The sequence below is a fragment of the Glycine max genome, chromosome 16 (genome assembly GCF_000004515.6).
Source record: "Glycine max cultivar Williams 82 chromosome 16, Glycine_max_v4.0, whole genome shotgun sequence".
Lineage (NCBI taxonomy): Eukaryota > Viridiplantae > Streptophyta > Magnoliopsida > Fabales > Fabaceae > Glycine > Glycine max.
Genome location: NC_038252.2, coordinates 27,657,511 through 27,678,314, shown reverse-complemented (window position 1 = coordinate 27,678,314; position 20,804 = coordinate 27,657,511). Strand labels below are relative to the sequence as shown.

General features: G+C 33.4%; 1 pseudogene; it reads right to left on the bottom strand.

Annotated features, from left to right (window-relative positions):
• Positions 1–1,493: 1,493 nt before the first annotated feature.
• LOC100800899 (protein EARLY-RESPONSIVE TO DEHYDRATION 7, chloroplastic-like) lies at positions 1,494–12,301 on the bottom strand (annotated as a pseudogene).
• Positions 12,302–20,804: the final 8,503 nt, after the last annotated feature.

Below are 20,804 nucleotides of genomic sequence, written 5' to 3'. Positions count from 1 at the left end.
AGTATGACAAGGTTGGGTTGGTGTCACAATCGGAGACAACAGAACTCAGTTTAACGAAAAAAATCCAGTCACATAAGACTAGTAAAGATACAATGAACAGATAAAAGTCATAGATACAGCATCACATGGCTAAATATCAGAATTCAAAATTAAGAACCAATTAAGATTAGGTGGAAACAAAATAAAATTCAATGCTTATCCTAATTTATTATCAATTAGTGTTGGCAATAGGATTGAAAGATAAAGTCCAAAGAATTTATGTTTAACTAACTGAACTGACAGTGAATTTTCAAACTTATCACTAATCAGGGCTGATTTTCGAACATGATTTTACAAAAACCTCCAATCTTGGTTGTGCCTCCGTATAACATTACTAAAGTTCCTCTTTCCTGATCACAAACTGAAAGTGAAACGTTTTTATGAGTGATACCATACTTGCAATAAATTCTTAAAACACATATTTACAACTCAACTTTTCTCTTTATCTCACCCTATTAAATCAACCATTTTTATCTTACACTTCTCTCTTTTCTTTGTTTTTCTCTCCTCTCCTAAATTGTAAATATTGTTATAAAAAAATTGTGTGGAAGTAGAATTATCGTGTAGTATTTATCTGCTTGGAAAAAGTCTTGTGCGGACCAAGGATCAGACATAATGGAAATGAGAAGCGGAGGTAGAATTCATTAATTTCCAACACTAATCACTAAAAATGAGTGAAGTTCTAGCCACCAGAAGAATAAATACAGTTACCATATCTATACCGTAAAGAAAAAACATCAAAACATACATCAATGTTTCCACCTATAATATATACAATCTTCCCACCTGGCCTGAAAGAAACTGTGGTAATGAATAGCAGCGCTATTGATGTTAGGATGGTCAAAATTAGGCGTGGCAATTCTTCCCGCAATTCGGGATCCCCGCGGGAATTGCCCCATTCGGGGTCCTACGATCGGTAAAAAAATTTCGCGGGAACGGACACAACTAATTCGGAGACGGGACTATGCTTTCTGCCCCGCAGGATTCCCGTATCCTCACGTATATAGAATTTTACTTATATATCCTCATATAACATAAATATAAGGGTTAATATAATATTTTACTAGTAAAAAAAATAAAATAAAATTATCATAAGTAATATCTCACAAGTTATAAAGACACAACCATTATCCAAACCCTAAAACGCTGCATCAAACATTCAGATAAACTTAGTTTCTTGACTTCCTTCTTCACCTTTGTTTCTTATTCATTTTATTATTTTTATTGTGTAATACTGTAACATTAATGTATACTTGGATATTTCTTGTATGCTTTGTGTGATTTTTTTATTATTATTATTGGTTTATTTTGGTATTTTTAGTTATGTTTTAAACTTAGAATTAAACTTTAAATTTATTATTGTTGAAAAATTGAGATAAAACAAAAAAATTGTATTTTTTTTATAATTTTTTATATTTTTTAATGTAAAACGGGATCACCGTAGGTTTCTGTGGGAAGCCGGGAACAGGAGGGCAAAAAATACCCCCACCAAGTGAGGAGGAGAGATTCGGGGACGGGGAGAGGAGGAGTACTCCCCCCGCCCTACATGCGGGTACCATGCCTAGTCAAAACCTTAATTGAAGAAACTCCTGCCATAGATCACTTGGATATTTTATCCTTAAGTTCTGCAGCAGCAGCTTTAGCTGCAGATTTGGCCACTGAGGTAGGTTTTAGAACACTCTTAGAATGCGTTTGAATAGATAATTTTAACTGAGGAAAGTAATTTATTATAGAGAATTTGAATTTTTGTAATTTAGAATTCATTGTTTGGATGCTTTTTATGAAGAATTTAAAATTTTGAAATTTTAAAACAGAATTTTAAATAACTAAAAATATGGAATTTCAATTTCCTTCTAAAAGGTGAGAAATTGAAATTCTCTTCTTACAGAAACACCGTCTCAACTCTTAAAATATTGATCGGGTATAAGCATAGAGGAACACGTATAACTAACACACCAATCATATCTTCTCTTTTTTCATCCATTTTTTTCATCCTTATAATTTTAATTTTTTTTATCCAAACACAAAATTTTGAAAATAAAAGAATTTTAATTGAAGTATTTGAAATTCTTAAAATTTTAAATTTCTCAGAATTTTAAATTTCTTCATCCAAACACACTCTTAGGATTCAAAGCCTGTGGAATCTTAAATGCGGCCCATGCAGTCCCCACTGCATGACCAGCAGCATCCAGTCCTTCACTTGTTGCCTTGGCAGCTTCTTCTCCGTATCTGTGGTACACACATTGCCAAATTATTCAGAACAGTTAGAGAAGAACAGTGGCATTTTCCCATGTTGTATGCTTCAATTCTCACAGCAGGTCAAGGTAAATGGAAAAACAATAAATTAAGGAACATGGATTTCATTAGTTACTAAAGCATGTCAAGGACCGAACCACGTCAACTAGACAAGCAAGAAAATAATTTGGGCTGCTAGTTCTCTAAGCACACCCAAATGCAATGCCTTCTACTTTTCTAATTTCTTTTATTAGCAGATAACTTATTGGAGGTTTTTGTTAAGCTGAAAGTGTCCTACAAGGCCCAGTATTTTGGGTGGCATCATGTGGATGTAACACACTTGAATTCGAGATGTCCACATTCACAAGTATCATAGCCACAATTAAAATTTAAATTCTCATGCTCAGTATGGGGCTATTACATTCTAGGCATGATAGCATCAGAGTATGACTAAAGATCATAGTATCATCAAATTCAATACCTAATTTCATACTTTCTTCTGTTAGGTATTTTACCATAGATAGTGCATCTATTGACTTTACCTGTGATTGACAAGCTCAGTTGTCACGGTGTTAGATGTTGACATGACACTTTTTCCTGCTACTTCAACAGCATCACACACTTTGCCTATTTACAAAAAAAAAAATTAAATTTTTTTTACTTGATCTTGAGGCAAATTTACACAAGGGGTTTTTTTTAGAAACATTTTACGTAACAGGGTCTATTTTAAAAGAAATTCGAGGGGGGGTCTCTTTTGTAAGTGGGTGTCGCCATTAACACTGGCGAAAAACTTGAACCGCCAGTGACAATAGCGGGATAGGGGTATCGCTAGTCTTAGTGACGGGACAGGCTGACTAGGAGAGAGGGGAGAGGGTGTGCCGCCATTGCTGCTGGCGGGATAGGATGACTAGGAGAGAGACGAGGGTGGTGCCGCTACTAGCTTCTGCGGGACACTTTCAGGAGGGTGGTGCCGCCAATGACTTTTGCGGGACACGTTTAGCTAGCAGTCCCGCCATTGGAACTGGCGGGACAGGCTATTCTAAAATCTCCAGTCACGCTGCTTCTTCTTTAAGGACCGCTTCCTTCTGCAATAGCGCCACGCGCCCCAAGAACAAAGCCTATGCCTCTGACCATTCAACACCTCACTTCATTGCTCGTAAAACCTTTACCTCACCGCGCACCATGTACCTTCTCCTTTTTTCTTTTTCTTTCCATCTTCAATATCTCTTCTCATCTATCTATCTGTGCCTTTTGCCTTCTGGACAAATGTTTCATGCTGGCTTAAATTATAATTAAATTCTCTCGATACAGCTGGAGATATAGGATGAGTTATGTGATTATCTGAGAAGGAAGAAAATGTGGTGGATTTTATCCTCCGCTAACAAATAAACTAACATTTTTCTATTAAAAATAAATTCTCTCAGTGTACAAGTTAGAATAGTTATGTTCTGTGCTTAACGATTTGTATATTCTTTAACAATTAACCATAACATTATTAGGATTTTCTTTTTCAACTAGGGTGTTTTTAAATACATTTTAATTTTTTAATCTATCATTTATTCTATATATATATATATATATATATATATATATATATATATATATATATATATATATATATATTTTAAAATTATTTTTTATGATTTTAAATTATACTATGATTATGTATACAAAAAAATTATAATATGATTTATATATTAAACATTTAAAAATATAAAATACATGCGTATTCTGTCCATTCCAGAAGCTAAAATATGATTCCAAAGATGAATGCAAATTGAAATATTATAATCAATAGCTGCCTGTTCATGTGAATATTGATTCATTTTCACATATTGATTTTCACAAGTTCAGCTGTTGTGACGGTTGGTGACAAACTTTGTGGTATTCTTACGTAAGTGTCTTGCTGTGGACATTGTCACCAGTCCCCTTTTTTCTGAAAAGTTTCACACTTTTCTACTTTTGCCTTGCACTGAAAAATTAAATGACCCCTATCCCGTCAGTTCCAAAGGCGGGATTGTCCACGTATGCACTGAGAAGTTTATCCCGCCAGGAGGAATGGCGATACCCCTGCCTGTCCCGCTGTTGCCATTAGCGGTTCACGCTTTCCGCCGGTGTCAATGGCGACACCCATGTAATAAAAAGACCCCCTCTGCAATTTGTTATAAATCAAACCCCCTTTTATAAATTGTTTCTAAAAGAAATCCTGTACAGTAAATTTACTTGATCTTGAAGCCCAAACATGTGAAAATTTGTTAGGCAAATGAACAATAACGTTTAAAGACTGATTTTGGAAGAGACCCCAACCAAATTTATATGAACTGGTCAAGATGGTGAGAATAGATGAAAGGTAAAATGATATTTAGTGATTAAGTTTGACAGCTAATAGAAATCAGACATGAAGGCACATAATCATAGTGACTCTATTTAACAATTCACTATGGCAGACAAGAACATCAGTTTTCTCAAACTCAAACTAGTTGAAGTTTACACGTCTCCAACCACAGTTCGTAGGCCCTACTTTTGCAAAAGAACTTAGTTCAAAAAAAATAAAGGAAATACAATACATGAATTGGGTGGGTTTCTTTAATCCTTTGTCAATTCCATTTATAATTTAAATAACCTAACAATCTGAAATAGTCAACAATTGTGCAAGGTTGATGTACATGAAATTTTGGGAAAGTAATCTAACTTTTAGCATTTGACTAAATCATGAGAGCAATGCCGAGTTCTCTACACCAACTCTGCATTAAACTTGGCTAAGGCAAGGATTCCGAGTTAATGAAAGAATATGTCACAATTAGTTTTGGATGACAGGTTTTGTACACTGTTCAGCACCTTGTACAACTACCATGTATCCCATAAATAAGATTTTATTGCAATATGTTATTATTTTTGTAAACCATTTCAAGCTGCAATTTCCTGCGACCCTTTTCAAACAAGATTTTCTGTTTTTTTTTTTTTTGTTTAGTTTGCAATTAATTGCTTTTGTTTTTAAAACAATAAGAAATATTACTGAAGCTGTCCAATACAACATACTCGGACTGTTCTTAGAAACTACAAACATACTTTTCAAGTTACTTTCCTCTTTCAAGCCTTTGGGCGTGTGATTAATTATGCCCATTTAGAGAAGCTACAATGCCTTACACACACACATAAAATTTTCCTTGGTTTTTAATTAATGAAAACATTTTTGCCTTTTTTTATTCTCATTTTCCTTTTTGCTTAACGGTTTTCTATTTCTTCCATTGCTAGGGGATATTTGGCTGGTTCTTAGAACTGAAACAACATTATAGTACTGATGGTTGTAAATAATAAGCCCTGTAACAGCCAGGGATTAAGATAACTGACGTACTGAATCCATCTAATGATGCAAGCACAACTTCTCCAGGTAGAAGGCTGAAAAATTTCTTTCCGGCTTTTGAATTTGCCACTGAACTAGTGAAAAATCCAGAGACCTTCACAACCCCAGTGAGAACCCCATTTGCCACACTCTCTGTCATTTTGGTCACTTTCTTAACCCTATATAAGCATCAAGCCAAAAAGACAATATCAGTTATTTAAATGTTCATGTTCAAACAGACTAACAGACAAAAAACAAGGACTAATACAGCGACCTAAAAGTTGCAGACTGTAACTTTTTTGTCTAATAAACATTGATTAGAAAACAAAACAGCAGGATTCTGAAAAGTCCTTAAGTCATTAACTATTTACTGTGAGATGAACATATGAAGTACAGAAAGAGAACAATTTTTGTTTCAGGCTTTCAATATAAAAATTATTTAATTTTACTTTTTTCATTATAGTCTTCAAGACTTTGGTGTTAGCCCATTCACACAGCCTTGACAAATGAGCACGAGATAAGAGTTAACTGAATGCATTTGAACCACTTAATTTCTGCAAAATATCACTAAATATACTCCTCAGATTAGGAGAGAACTTCTAAAAAAATTAAGACCTATAAGCTAATGATCTTTTAACTCACAAGAAAAGTTTAATTTATTTATCCTCCTCATTTTTTTGTTTACCAAAATATACGTGCACGATTTTGCTAATGATTAATCTCTACTCGAAACACAACCTCTCACTTTTAGTGGGTCTCCCTTTCCAACTTTGTTTTTTCCATCTACATGATTAAGAAATCCGAATCTAGTTTCACTCGGACCAATGTAAAGTAGTTATGGAGGATAAATTAAGAGCACAAACACCTTTTTATCCGCTTCAAGGTTTTAGGACTAATCTCCCCTTGTGAACCCAGAGTCATCCTCCTCTTCATGACCTCATTTCCCCACCGCAACTGCTCCACTGTCACATCCCCACACCAAAGAATTCCCTTAACCAATTGTCCAGAACTAGCCGCAATAAGCTTCGTAGCGGTTCCACTGTAATCCTCCATATTAGGGGCCAATGTAGTCCAATACGCGGCACACTTCTCCTCCATCATCTCCTTCTTCTCCTCCTTCTCCAAATCCACCGGAGATATCGCCAATGCCACCGACGCATCCACCACATCCCCCTCCTTCTTCGCCTTCTCCGACACCTTCTGCACCGAGAAAGCACTACATTCCTGCAACACCTTGTCCAGCTCCTTCAGCAAATCCTCCTGCCCCTTCGACGCTATTGTTAAGCCATGGCTCAACACGCTGGCACCGAAATTGGAATTGGAATCTTTCTTCTTCTTCTTCTTATTCTGACGTTTTGCTTTTCCTCCCTCCTCATCACTCGAGGAGGAATCCGAATCGGATGATTCCTCCTTCAGGATTTGGAGAGAGAAGATGTTGAAGATTAATCTAGAAAAGTGTAGATGTATAATTTGTGGTCCATTATCTAGAGAGTTCTACACTTATGGAGATGTTGTAGTATGTAGAAACTTCTTGATGAATGTAGAAAAATATCTTATCATCTAAAGTCATAGAAGCATCTAGAACATTATAGAGATAGATGGTAGATAATAGATGAGTCTAGAAGACTCTAGGACTAAGTAGTATAGAAGTGTGTAGAAATCACCTATGTAACCTACATAAAAACATAAGTTGTAGCAAGCCATGTAATGTAAGTCAAGAAGCTAATAAGCACAATTCAAGTTAAGGTGTCAATTTTCTAAAAACTCATCCTCTTCCTACTCCCATCATTTTTATCATACATTTCTACCATATCATTTCATAGAAAAAAGGCATAACCACGTCCCATATCCTAACAATGGCATCAGAGCAGTGTTGATCCTATGGCCTTTGCTACATCACCTAGCCCACCAACCTTCAACTATAACCAAACCTTAGTTCCCATATTTAATAGGGAAGCATATGATTATTGGAGCATCCAAATGCAAACTCTATTCATTTCACAAGACTTGTGGGATGTTATAGAGAATGACTATCCAGTCCCAGAAAGCCAAGAAGAATTGGCTACGTGGACAGCAACAAAGCAAAAGGAGTACAAGCAAAATAAGCAACATGATGCTAAGGCTCTGTTATTCATCCAACAAGGAGTTAGTAGAGAGATCTTTCCAAGAAACATGCAAGCAAAAAATGAAAAAGAGGCGTGGGAGACTCTGAAAAATGAATTTAAAGGCACAGATAAGGTAATTTCTATTAAACTTCAATCTTTGTGGAAGGATTTTGATACATTAATAATGCGGGAAGATGAATCTATACAATCTTTCTTCTCTAGTGTCTCTAATATCTTCAATCAAATTAGAAGATACGGGGACACGATTGAAGACAAGAAAAAAATACTAAAAATATTAAGAAGTATTCCCGTAAAATATGATCATATTGTGGCTGCCATAGAAGAATCAAAAGATTTATCTAAACTCATTCTAGTAGAATTAATGGGCTCTTTAGAAGCTCATGAAGCTAGAATGAAAAGATTTGAGCAGCCACTAGAGCAAGCATTCCATTCTAAAATTAATATCTCTAAAAATGATGGAGATAAGAAAAATAACTACAGTAAATTTCCTCAAAAAAGAGGAGGAGCATTTACTAATCGTGGTAAAAGGAGCGGAAAGTAATGGAGTAATAATGCTTCAAGCTCCTATTGCAAATTATGCAAGAAAAATAATCATGATACAAATGATTGTCGGTACAAATGCAAAAAGTGCAAAAGGCACCTACACTACGAAAAAGATTGTTTTTACCGACAAAAAGAAGAAACAAATTTTCTAGAAAATAAAGAATCCATTGATCATACTTTGTACTCCGCTTTATCTTCTAAAGAATCAAGGGATGTATGGTATGTTGATAGTGATTGTTCAAACCACATGACAAAAAACAAAAGTTGCTTTGTGCAACTAGATGAGACAATAAAATCCAAAGTTATACTTGGTGATGGAAATGTTCAAACAGTTGAAGGAAAAAGGCACCATTATTGTTAAAACTCAAAATGGTAGCCAAAAATATATCCATGATGTTTTTTATGTGCCAGGTCTTTCTCAAAATCTTCCAAGTGTTGGTCAACTTATTCATAAAAATTATAAAGTCATCTTTGATGATGATAAATGTAATATCATTGATAAAAGAAAGGCCAAATTATTTCTATCAAAATGGCTCCTAATAAAGTATTTCCTCTATTTATGCCATTTGGAAAAAGCAATGCATTGAAATGTGAGAATATGGATGAGTCCATACTGTGGCACTTGAGGTATAGTCATCTAAACTTTAATGGCCTCAAATTATTAAAACAAAAAAATATGGTGTTTGGGCTTCCTTTTATTTCATCTAACCTTAAAGTTTGTGAAGGCTGCATTTATGGCAAGATGCACAAGTTACCATTTCCAAAAACATCTTGGAGAGCTAAAGCTCCACTTCAATTGGTGCATTCTGATATCTGGGGCCCATCAAGTACCCCCAACTTTGGTGGAAGAAGATATTTTCTCCTTTTCGTTAATGACTACACTCGAATGATGTGGGTGTACTTCATCCAACAAAAATCTGATGCATTCTCTTGCTTCAAGGAGTTCAAGGCCCTAGTGGAAAAGCAAAGTGGCCATTCCCTCAAAATCTTGAGAATAAATCGCGGGGGAGAATTCAATGGGCACATATTCATCAATTTTTGCAATGATCATGGCATCAAGAAGGAGCTGACTGTTTGTCATACTCCACAACAGAATGGTGTCGCTGAAAGGAAAAACAAAACCATTATGGAAATGGCTCGATCGATGCTACAACACAAGAACCTGCCAAAGAATCTATGGGCAAAAGCTATTAGCACAGCAGTATACATCCTCAACCGTTCTCCAACTAAAGCAGTCTTAAATATGACCCCATATGAAGCATGGTTCAACAGAAAACCAACAGTTGATCATTTTAAAGTTTTTGGATGTGTTGCTTATTCGCACATTCCAAAGGAGAACCGAGAAAAGCTCGATGAAAAAGGAGAAAAGTGCATCTTTGTCAACTATAGTGACCAATCTAAAGGTTACCGATTATTCAAACCAGATTCAAAGCAATTGATCATTTCAAAAGATGTCATCTTTGACGAATGAGCAAGCTGGCAATGGAGTACTGAAGTTAAGTCAATGAGACGCAAGAAGTAACCAATCCAAGCCCGTGTGCACTGCCGCCATCACCAACACAGCATGACCAACAGCACCAGCAAGAAGAAGTAGAAGAAGTCCCACAACAACAACTTCGAAGATCAGGAAGGCCACACAAACCGAATCCAAAGTACGCAAATGTTGGATTTTTTGCCTATGAAACTCAAAAGTTTGAGGAAGCATCGAAAGAAGAAGTTTGGAGAAAAGCCATGGACGAGAAAATCAAAATGATAGAGAAAAATCATACATGGGAGCTCATGCAAAAACCAAAAGACAAGGAGATCATTGACCTGAAATAGGTTTACAAAATTAAATATAATGAGGATGGAACAATCCAGAAATACAAAGCACAACTTGTCACTAAAGGCTATTCACAACTGTCAGGAGTTGATTTCAATGAGACATTTGCTCCTGTTGTGTGCATGGAAACAATCAGAACTGTACTGGCCTTAGCTGCACAGTTGAAGCTACAAGTCAACCAGCTAGATGTAAAATCAACTTTCTCGAATGGAGAGATTGAAGAAGAAGTCTACGTGGAGCAACCACAAGGATACAAAGTTCAAGGAGAAGAAGACAAAGTATATCGCTTGAAAAAGGCACTTTATGGTCTCAAACAAGCTCCTCGAGCATGGAACGGTAAAATAGACAGATACCTCATCAAGCATAAATTCCTCAAAAGTCCAAGTGAGTCGTCACTATATGTGAAGATGCAAGGTAATCATTTCTTGATTTTGTGCCTATACGTAGATGATTTAATCTACACCGACAACAACTCACAGCTGATGGAAGAATTCAAAAAGGCTATGATGCAAGAGTATGAAATGATCGATCTTGGACTCATGAGATATTTTCTCGGCATGCAAGTCAAGCAAAGACCTGGACAAATATTTATCTCGCAAGAAAAATATGTGGATAACTTATTGAAGAAGTTAAACATGCAAGATTGCAAACCACTTGCCACACCTATGGCGATGAACGAGAAGCTTTCAAAAGATGATGGGCAAAACAAAGTTAATGCAACAGTTTATAGAAGCCTAGTCGGTTTGCTAATCTACTTAACCAACTCAAGGCCAAACATCGTACATGCAGTTAGCATCGTGTCTAGATTCATGAGTAACCCAAGCAAAGCACACTTTGCAGCAACCAAGAGAATCCTAAGATATTTCAAAGGCACAAAGGATTTTGGCATTTTGTACGAGGCAGATAGAGACTTTAACTTGATAGGTTATACAGATAGCAACTGGGTAGGAAGTACAGATGATAGAAAAAGCACAAGTGGATGTGTGTTTCTTCTAGGCAACAAAGCAATATCATGGGCGTCAAAGAAACAAACGGCAGTTGCTCTATCATCAGCAGAAGCAGAATACATGGCTGCAACAAGCGCTGCGTGTGAAGCGACATGGCTCAGAAAAATTCTACAAGGCGTACAACAAGACTCCAAGACTCCAACAATTATTCATTGTGATAATATGTCAGCTATTGCAATGACTGAGAATCCAGTATTCCACAGCCATACAAAGCACATTGAGAATAGATACCACTTCATCAGAGAGCTCGTGGAACGTGGAGAAATCAAAATGGAGTTCTGTAAGACTGAAGAACAATTAGCAGACATCTTCACCAAGCCAATTGCAACAGAGAAGTTCATCAAATTCAGATACATGCTTGGAGTTCAATACTTTTCTAGATTAAGGGGGAGTGTTGAAGATTAATCTAGAAAAAGTGTAGATGTATAATTGGTGATCCATTATCTAGAGAGTTCTACACCTATGGAGATGTTGTAGTGTGTAGAAACTTCTTAATGGATGTAGAAAAATATCTTATTATCTAAAGTCATAGAAACATCTAGAACATTATAGAGATGGATGGTAGATGATAGATGAGTCTGACTCTAGGACTAAGTAGTATAGAAGTGTGTAGAAATCACCTATGTAACCTATATAAAGGCATAAGTTGTAGCAAGTCATGTAATGTAAGTCAAGAAGCTAATAAGCACAATTCAAGTTAAGGTGTCAATTTTCTGAAAACTCATCCTCTTCCTACTCCCATCATTTCTACCATATCCTTCCATAGAAAAAAGACATAACCACGTCCCATATCCTAATAGAAGTAGTGAGAGTCATCAACCTTGACGGCAACCTCATCCTTTGCCAGGGGCCATTGGATCTTGTCGTTGACTCATGCGTAGACGGCGATGATACTTTGATCCTGGCAAAGGCTGATGACCATGAGGTTGCCACAGGCGAGCTCGACGCTGCAGGCCTTGTCGATGAGGTGGAGGATGGTGCCGGGGACCTTGATGAGGACCTCCTCGACAACGACCGGCGGCGTGGAGGGATTGGTATTGTCCGGAAAGAGGTTTTCAATGAGGTTGCCAACATCGTCGGTTTTGGGATAGAGAGAGGAGGAAGGGTCTGAAGAGCATGTTTCGGGGTTTGAATCGATTACCTGCGGGTAGAGGGAATTTCTTTGGTTAGGGTTTTGAGACACCATTATGAATGGAGTTTCCAAAGTTTCCAACTGTCAAGGTCGTTACCGTTGTGTGGATTTGGAGTTTCAAAATAGAAAAGGAAAGAAAACTGACGAACAAAAACATGACAGGTGGGCTTTGGGAGAAGGGGCAGGTTAACTGCCGCGGAAATTTCCCGCGTCGATGTTTGTATGGTTTTGATTTGTTTTCCCTTTCTTTCTTATTGGGATCCCTCGAAACTGGGAGGTGAGTTATTTTTTATGAAGTAATTGATATATAGTATTTTTATTAGAGATTATAATTAGCCCATAAGAAAATTAAGATTATAATTAGAAATATGTTAAAATTAACTATATTTTAAGATTTATGAAGTCTCAGTATTGACTTCCGTATTGATGTTTTAAATTAATGATTGGTTGATTTTTAAAACATACAAATCATAGCTAGTCTTACAAACTAACATTTAATAATAATAATAATAATCTATAACTATTAATCACTATTAATTAATAACCATTAATAATGAGAATTACCCGATTCGAATTTCAAATTTACCCTTCAATACATAACTACAATTTTGGTAACCGCTCAATTAAAATCCAACACTTACAATTTTAATTAATTGTACAACTGTAATTACTTTATTGTGGGTGGGCAGTTATACTTTGTAGTGAATGGAAGTTACTGCACATAATATGACACTTATGGTTATGCTTTGTAGTGTTTAATTTAGGATTAGTGTGCAAGACGACACTTATGGTTATACATATAAGTTTCAGGACAGAGAATATTCTCTGTAGGAGATGTGAGTCTCTGGGACAACAAATATTATTGTTGTATTGTGTAGTCTTTGTTTTTTTTTTCACTTTTCTATGTTTCAAACTTTCAACTGGTTCCTGGTGTTCTATCATTTTATGGTCTGACTAGCTAGATCAAAAGAAAAGAAATGGCTAAGATGTATGAATGTGTGGATTCATTGGAGGAAAAAATTGAAGAACTTTGAACCAAGATGGGGCATATCACATATGGAGGAGAGAATGGAACCTATGGAAGAGAGGCTAATTAAGGAAGGAAATTCTATCTCCACACCACTTCCATTCTTCAAATTCTATAATCAGATACAACATTGAATGCAAAAAGGCTCTCAATTTCATCAATTACTATGAAGGCAAGGAACACCAGACCTCTCAAGAAGGCTCTCAATATCCCTGAATTCTTATAATAACTTTTTTTGTTTTTTGTATATTTCCTTTTACATTAACCAAAACTATCCCTCCATTTGATACCACAGGGTTAAGAATTTATCTTTGTTTTAGTTTTTCATGTCTTTTATTCAATTTATTGTCTCTGTCACTTGATGCTTGAGTCAGGTAGTTACATCAGTTTATGTTTCTCTTTCACTTCATATTAAGCATCATGACAACTATGTTTATTTTTCAATGTTTTAATTTGGATTTAAAATATCAGCAACATTTAATTTGGATTATGTGCAGATACCAGATATTGGGAGTGCTTCTCCTAATTCAACAAATCAACGTGGTATATTTTTTGTTGAAAGGGTCATGCTAAAGTATAATATATCTACAACTAGGTATCCTTTGTGACCCTATTGTTTTATTTTTTTTTCAATTAATTATTTCATAAACTATGAGGTTATTTTCTTTGTTTCTTTTGATGATTAATCTCTCACATATTTTGGATTTGATCCATTTGGCTTTTTGTTCCGGTCCTCTTTGTATTTGCAGTGAAAGCGGGTTACTATTCTCTACTAATATCATCTCATTTTTATCAACCACCTAAATTTCCTATGTGAATTAGTTAAAGCCATCAATTTTATATATTTATGTAGTGTGGAAGAGGCGAAGAAGAAAATATATGCATGCAATACGACAACTACTTACATAGACTTTCAGGTAGTCGTGACAAGAGTTCAAAAAATTTAAAGACATTTCTTCCTACTTTCAAATTTTGTGATCCATCAGAGAGAATAGAAATTGCTGCATGTTAATTAACAGGTCTTCCTAAATTGTCATATCCAATTAAGTTTTTTTTTTCTCTCTTCATAAGAATAAACATGCTTTTAGTTTTAAAAAATTTATTATTTTTTTTAAATAAATAAGTATTTTTAAAAAAATAGTTTTGTAATTCTTTTAAAGAAAACAGAATTTTCTTAAATTTTAGTATTCAAGGTCGAGAATTTATATTTGGATTGTTATTGTTACTATAAAAATAATTTCGGATAATCTTTAATTATATATGAAATAATCTATCTCAAGATCTTTAAAAACAGAAATGTCATATCCTGGATACACTTTTTTTTTTCATCTTATTTTTGGTTATACTCCTTTTCTTTTTCTTTTATGATAGTTAACTTTTGCATTTTTTTTTAGGGACTAAACATCAAAATTCATCTAGTAAAATACACAAAACAAAACATCAACATTCATAATATATACATGCATGAAACCAGGTATGCACTATTTTTTTTTTCTCTATTTCCTTCATCTACAAGTTGTTTTTTTCTTTTCTTTTTTCTCTTTTTTATGGGATTTCCTTCTTTTCTCTTATTCTTTTTGTTTCCTTCTTTTTCAGTTTACAAATTTTTAAAAATTATTTTTTCTTACTTATCATACCCTTTCTTATTTTCATACGTGACCATGATGCGAAGCTAAAAATGGGTAGTTACAAACCTTGCTTTGCAATTTACACAATTAGTTTTAAATCAGTTTTAGTTTCAAATTTATGCTGCGTTTAAAATTTGGTTTAAAATTTATGCTGCGTTTCAAAATAAATTAAAATTATCTTATTTTCCTGTTTTGATAATTTTATATATTTAATAAAATAAATTATTTTGTTTTCTGGTTTTAGTATTCTAAAATTTGTGTTTCTTCTTTTTTCTTTTATTCCTTTTTCCTTCTTTATCCTTTTTTTTAAATAAAACAAAATTAAGGATTTGTTTCTTATTTTTAAAAAAATTGTTTTTTATCATGACCTTTTTTCTCGTTCTTTTTTATCATAATTTTTTTCCATGTTGGAGTGAATATTTCTTTAAAAAATAAAATTAATGATATATCTACTTCTTATATTTAAAATTTATGTTTTCATTTTATTATTTTTTAAAATTATTATTCAGTTTTAAAAGTTTTTAATAAATTCTTTTATGTTTACGATATTAAAGTATTTTTTTAATCTTAATTATCAAAACTGTATGCCAGCCTATGCATTTGTTTGCCTCCTATGTCTATGAGAATAATTGGATAACTTTCTGGTTCTAAAATACATGCATGAATTTTTTTTTTTCTGATTCTTAATTATATATGATTATTTTAATCAATGGATGTAAGTTTCAAGACAGAGGTTATCAAGAACCGTGAAGTGATTTTTAGAGTGATCTTCTCAGCACTTCTTGACTCATTGTTAATTTTATAAGTTGTTAAGAAATTTGTAATTAAATTTTGCTTCCGCAATTTATTTTTGTTTTAAATTTCAAATTCAATATTACAGAAACTTTTTATTATTATTATTATCTAAAGCTTATGTTATACAGATTAATAATACATGTTTGATTTATTATTTTATTTATGTATGTGTTAGATATAGACAATTAATTACTATTTAATATTTTGTGACTTAAGTAAATGACAGAAACAAGATAATAGAAAGAGGAGTAAATAGACATAAAAAAATATAAAAGATTGAATACATCAAGAGAAAAACAAAACGAAAGTTATTTTTGCATAAAAGGTATATAAAAATGATATATAGAAGAAATTAATAACTAAAATGTTTGTAATTGATTTATCTTTCAAATAAATTTAAAATGACAAGGACTCTAAAATCCATTTGAGATTTTCTTACATTTCTCATTTTCTTTATTTAGTCAATTTTATCCGTAAATTAATAAAAAAATTATCAATTAATATCCTTCCCCTACTGCTCAAACGTAACCGCACACTAACACATGATCATTCAGGTTTTTCCCCACTTGCAAACCGACACACGAGGCCACCACCATACCACATCCCATTTCCTACGTAGTAACTGCACTCTCTTTTTTTGTCTTCTTCTTCTACGGTTTTTATGGCTTTTCTTCCTTTCTCTCTTCACTTTCTTTCTCTGAATTTTGTGCACTTAGTCTCAATCTCAGCTATAACTCTCTTTTTCTCTCTTACTCTAGGTTTGTTACTCCTTGCCTCTTCTTCAATTAGTAACAGTTTTATTTATGCTTTTAACTTTCTTTTACTTTCCAAATTTTTTCATATTCCATTCAGCCATTTGATAAATTTCTCAGATTCAATTATGCTATTATGCTAACGCATTCTTATGGGCCTGATCTTCTGAAATATATCAATGTAAATTTTTTTATGCAGCATGGATATATATATGTATATATATGGCATCACCAGTCACATTTTCATCTCCGTCTAATTAATGCTGTTCCTGAGTTTGATTTTTACCGGAATCAATTATCTCTTTCTCTCCCTTATGTGGTTGGTGTCCCATCTATCAATATTTATCCAACTTCAGATTTTAGGTTCAATTTTGTTTATCATCATCAGTTTCTGGATATAATCTGCTACTGTGTTTTGGTGTAGTGTTGGCAGAATGGTGCAAAGATGCATGGTGTTGTGTTGCTATGTACAAATGGAGTAGTAGCATGAAATTTGCACTAATCTTTCTACCTTTTATTTCTTTTTAGTATTTAAAATCTCACTAATCAATCTACTTTCACGTTGTGTGAAAAATGGCCAAAGAACACCTGCTAACAACCGATCTTCTGCACCGAAGCCAATCTTCCGAGTCCACTCTCCACTGAGAGGAATTTAGACGCCATTAGTAATAGACTAGTGGAAACAATAATGGCGTCGTGGTGAGTGTGTATCTGTATTTCTATATGTATTTTTTTCACTAAAATTAAAATAGTTTTAGAATTTATTTCATAATACATTGATGTGTATATATAAATATTAATTTAATATTATTCTGCAACTCTTTTCTCTTTTAATCGTACAACTTTAATACATCTATCAGTTAAAAGGATAAAATTAAACTACAAAAACAAAGGTGAACAGAAATACAAAATAATTAAACTAAAGAGAAGCAATACAGTAGTTTTTATTGATCTCCCTTGTTATTTTTTCCATTGGGGTGTGTGTGCAGTAATTGTTCCAATCTTTTTCAAAACTTCCCTCTCTCTCATTCTGTGTCCTCATATCATGTTTATCTACCCGTCATGCATGGATTTCTTCTAACTCAGTGCATCACACTACAACAATACGTTCTCAATCTTCGGTATGATTCTTCTCGATCTTTTTTTTCCTTATTCCATTTATCCACACTCTATTTCTATGACTACTACTTACTTGAAACTCCGTTTCTCATTACCATCTACTCTGTGTAACCTTTTAGTTTTGTCTCTCCCATCTCAATTAAAAAAGCATTTTAATTTTTCACAGTATCGGCCTGCTACTCCAAATCAGTCAAGGTGCCAAATTTCAGATCAGGTACTTGATTTCCCTTGAAATTTAATTTCACTTTGTAAAATGTGAGTAATTTTTGTTTTTATTTCTCATACATTGTACCTTTTCACTTATTAATTCATATTACAGGTTAAAGTTTTAATTTTTTTTGTGAATTAATGTTTGGATTGAGAATTTTAAAATTTCAAGGAATTTGAAATGCTTAAAATTTTAATTATTTTTGTTTTGATTTTAATTTTTTTCATTTTTTAAATACTTTGTTTGGATAAATCAATTCAAATTTCTTTCATTTTTAATTCTTTGTTTGGATAGGACAATTCAATTTTCTCCATATGCAAAATTTCAATTTTATATTTTAAATAGATGAAATTTTAATATTAAACTTTATAGAAAATAAACACAACCTAATTTTAAAATATTAATTAAAAAATATTTTCAATTTTTAATAATTTATAAATATAAAATATTGGTAATTTTAACTAGAGTTGTTTTGTCTGATCACAATCAATGATGTTTTTAAATCGACATCAACCAAGACTATATTTCGGTCGACATCAAATAGGGTTTTTTTTGTCAAAGTATGTCGGGAATATTTGTCAGTTGACGTCAGCCAGAGCTATCTTTTGCCTAACGTTGGTTGAGTCTATTTTCAGTCGATGTTGGCTAGATTATTTTTTATCAACGTCGGCTAAGGTTTTTTTGGTCAACACCAACTAGGATCTTTTTGAATGACATTGACCAAGGTTATTTTTAGCCGACGTCAGCCTAAAAAATCCTAGCAGATGGATAAAAAAATCTATCCAATATCAGCTAAAAAATAGCTTAGTCAATGCCGACCAATAAAACCTACCTGATGTCGGCAGAAAAACATCATTAGTCAACATTGGCCTAAAAATTCCTTGTCAAAGTTGGTTAAAAAAATAGCCATGACCAATGTCAAACAAAAAATGCTATCCAACATTAGCTATAAATTAGCCTTGGCTGATGTTGGCTAAAAAATAGCTCTGACTGATGTCGATCGAAAAAACTCTAGTGGATGTCGACTGTAAGAACCTAGTCAATGTCGACTAAAAATAGTCATGTCCGATGTTGGTCAAAAATACCTAGCTAGTGTTAATAGAAAAAATCCTAGTCAACATCAACCAAAAAACCTAGCTAATGTGGTTAAGAAATAACTCTGGATGATGTCAACCAGAAAATCCTAGTCGATGTCAGCAAAAAAATCCTAGTCGACGTCGGCGAAGAAAATCTAGTTGAGATAAGCCAAAACACCCTAGCTAACATTGGCTAAAAAAATAACCTTAACCGATGTTGGCTAAAAATAGCTTTGGCTAATGTTGGCTGGAAAAATCTAGTTGACGTCAGCTGAAAAACCCTAACAGGTGTTTACTCAAAAGTTAGTCATGATCAATATCAGTAGAAAAAATCTAGCCGACGTTGGCCAAAAAAATCATTGGTCAACATCAACTAAAAACCTGGATGACAATGGCCAAAAAAATCCTTGGCCAACATGCATCAGCAAAAGTTTCCCATGAGTGACATTAGTGGAAAAAATAACCAACATCATCTAAAAATATCTTAGTCGATATTGACAAAAGATAGCTTTGGTTGACATCATACAAAAAAATTCAGATCGAAAAAACCTCGGCCAACGTCAGTGAAAAATAACTTATGTCGATATCGGCCGTAAAAACTTTGGTCACCCATAATTGTGAGTGTTGAGCAAAAAAGAGTCTCAAGTAATAACGTGAGTTAGAGTGATCATCTCTGGAAAAAAAAATTTAAATTCTATATTTTTTTAGAGAATTTGAAATCTCACTACTTTAGTTAATCAAAATAATTCATAAAAATATCAAAAATTAAATCTCTTTTCAAATACTCTATTCAAACAAACAATTTTATCATGAATCATTTTAAATTTTTAAAAAAAATAAATTTTCCTATTAAATTGTTTCATTCAAACAAAGGGTTTATATATATATATATATATATATAATTCATGGATTGTAAAAAACTGATTGTAGATCCTGTTTTTATACATCCGTATGCTAAGTTGATAGCTTGTGAGCTTTACCCTTCACCATTTTCTTAGTGATTTTGGTTGAAAGGCTAGTTCAAAGTGAAATGAAATGTTGTATTATTCTATGAGATTATATGTTAATTCATGTAAATGTGAAAGTAGGAATAGATATGACTTTTCCTCAAGAAATATAAGATGTGGATCTTCTGATCATGAAATGTGACCTTTCACTAGGGTCATGAGACTTGTCTCTATGTTAAATTTCTTCGTTAAAAAACATGAGATGATATATAAATTGAACTATTATACATGTAAGAAAAAGAACAAAATCATAGAATTCACTAGATTCCTTGCATTCAAATCACTTCTTTTCTTTATGCGTAAACAGAAGAATTAAAAAAATTCAATAGCCGATCCAGTTAGTCCATCATATCGAAATTGTGATTGGCCCTGACGTCATTCTCTTGGCCTACACCCTCTATCCCATTCATTGACACATACACACTGTTTCATGCACTGACACACACAACTCAATGTTCAGCTATCCATTATTTAAATTAAGCTACAACACATTACAAATTGGAAACAATATCCCAAATGTGCAGGAGTAGGGTTGAACCTTGAGACTCGGAAACTTAAAAAACAGGCTATTACACCAAGGTTTTCACTAAATATAATTATGAGAAGAAAGAATTCAATTATTTTAATAATAATTCTAAAAGAATTATTTCTCATTTTTCTCATTTTTATTTTCTTAAAAGAATAAACATATTTGATTGCGTGATTTTTAATTCGGGGAAAAGGAGTAGTAGGAAATTATTAGAAGAAATCATCATATAATAAATAATATCCAGTTTTTCCAATTTTTGTAGATTAACGATAATGATTTCTATGTATTTGTGTATTGTTCTTATAATTCAGTTTTGTAGTCTTTTCTATCTATGAATTGTCAGTCATTGAGCAGAATGCAGAAGAAAAGGGGTTTAAAGTTGCTACGTTTTTCCCTGACTTTAAAAAAATGATTAT